The following is a 2,342-nucleotide window of genomic DNA, read 5'->3' on the forward strand; positions in this document are numbered from 1 at the left end:
TTAGCCATATGGAGAGAAAACAGAGAAAAAATTCAATGCTCTCCTACTGAACAGGATGCCCAAAGGCCAGGACTGTTGTTCCACACGCCTCTCCCCTTGCCCACGTTCCCCCTAAATTTCCTTATGCTTATACAGTGGTGTGTTGAAGCCAGCTTGTGTGCTCATGAGAGGCAACTGTGTGCATCCTGTTGGGGCTCCACGTTCAGTGACATCACATTGGTAGTTTGACATCAGCCATGATAAAAGTATTTACACCACAAAAATCAGCAAAAGCTACAAATCAAGGCTTTCCCCCGCCCCCTGCCCCCAGGGCTGACTGTTAAACATCTCCTATCACACCACAACAGATACGTACATACATACATACATACATACATACATAATTTCACATAAAAGGCACTATATCATACATGGCATTTTCCCCTTCAGCTGCTGAATGTTGGCTGCAGACAGCTCACAGCTGAGTCCCTCTCTAGGAATTGCTCTAAGCTGAAGGGAACTCCCACACCCCAGGTCTGCTTCCCTCCCTGGGGCAACCTCCTTGCAACTACTCCTCAAGGCCAAGATAAAAAGTGAAAAGGCCAGACCCATCTCAATGCCGAAAAACTTCAGCTCCAAAGCTACCCCTGGGTTCAGCTGGGACTTCTGTTGCAATTGCATCAGAGAGAGAGGGAGAGAGAGAGGGAGGGAGAGAGAGAGAGACAGAGAGAGAGAGAGACAAGAGAGGAGAGAGGAGAGACAAGAGAGGAGAGAGGAGAGAGGGGAGAGGGGAGAGGAGAGAGACAGAGAGAGAGAGAGAGAGAGGAGAGACCCATTTGTCCACAACCAACTTCTCTCTTCATCTCCTATCTTGAGTTACCTATTTCAGTTCATTTTTGATTTGCTTAAGGTTCTTTCTGGAGTATTTTTCTCAGATGGGATACCTGGATGATATACTTTTTTCTTTTCGGTGACTTAATTTTAATGGGTTTTCAGACTTACAGAAAGGGGCTCTTCAGATGGGGCTGTGTCACTGGTCAACCATCTTCACTGTGGAGTCCTAGTCACTACGATTTTGTTTTGCAGACCACGAAGATTCATTCAAATTGTCTCCTCTTCCTTTCCTTCATAACAGGTTACATGGTCTGAAAGTACATCCCTCCTTCTCTAGTACATTGTATTCAAAGAGGTTGCTGCTGCTTCTCCATTGTCATTAATCTTTTCATCATCTTCTTATTCCTCTTAGCATAGTCGGGGCATAACATATTATCTTCTATGCCAGGGGATGGGAAAATGCAGGCAGGTAACAAGAAGAGAGAAATCATCCTCCTGTGAGTGGTAGGCACCCAGGCCTGATCTGCAGAAACTGCAGGCATACCCAGCCCTTTGTGTCTGCTGAGAGACGTCTGCCATGGACCACACACCGCCTGACATCAGAGGTTTGCATCCAAAAGCCCTCAACAGAAACAGGAATGGAACATGAATTCACAGCCTTTGGCTGAACAGCTCTTGCAGCAATTCTTGCCCATGATGCCAACATCATGAAGTTATCACTTCAACTGTATTAGTCTCTTCTGTTCTTTCATTCATCTCATAACTTTTCTGAAGCCTCTTGCTCTCTTGGTCACTGCCTTGTGTTTCCTCGAACATCGCTGTAATCTGGTCTCTTGTGACATTTCAGGCGTATCTTGCTGTTGTTCAGGGTAGGCATGCCTACAGAGCCTCAGATAAACTTCTACTTTCTTGCCATTAGCACTCAAACCAAGTTGTTGACACCAGTCCCGCTAAGTGTCCCGATACACCTTATTAATGGGAGGCAAAGGGGTCGGCAAGGGAAGGGCTGGTATTTTGCATCCAGCTTTTTGTGGAGCTGTAAATTGTTAATGTGTTTGAAGTGATGACCTTGATTGTATTTCTTAGGCTTCTCCAGTTTGACATCAGAAGTTGAAGAAACACTTGGTTCCATTTGTTCCATATTTGAGTCATCTTTGACTGGCACCAATGTCAAAATCACACTTCCCTCATCAGCTACTTCCCCCTTAAAGAAATTCTTCTTGCTGCTATCCAAATTTGAGTCTGACATTTTCAGCAACACCCCTGTCTTGTCCACTCGGTGATACGATTTTTAAAAATTAGGCCAGGCGCGATGGCTCATGCCTGTAAACCCAGCCCTTTGGGAGGCCCAGGCAGGTGGATTGCTTGAGTCCAGGAGTTCAAGATCAGCCTGGGAAACATGGCAAGACCCCTGCCTCTACCAAAAAAATATAAAAATTAGACAGGCATTGTGGAGCATGCCTGTAATACCACCTACTCGGAAGGGTGTAACTTTTTTTTTCCCCTGGCCAGCGAAAGGTATTTTAGCT

The 2,342-nt window shown here is 45.6% G+C and overlaps 1 pseudogene; it reads right to left on the reverse strand.

Moving 5' to 3' along the window:
- Nucleotides 1–1,160: 1,160 nt before the first annotated feature.
- Nucleotides 1,161–2,062, reverse strand: LOC116480123 (developmental pluripotency-associated protein 2-like; annotated as a pseudogene).
- Nucleotides 2,063–2,342: the final 280 nt, after the last annotated feature.

This window comes from Hylobates moloch, unplaced genomic scaffold (genome assembly GCF_009828535.3).
Source record: "Hylobates moloch isolate HMO894 unplaced genomic scaffold, HMol_V3 SCAFFOLD_13, whole genome shotgun sequence".
Taxonomy (NCBI): domain Eukaryota; kingdom Metazoa; phylum Chordata; class Mammalia; order Primates; family Hylobatidae; genus Hylobates; species Hylobates moloch.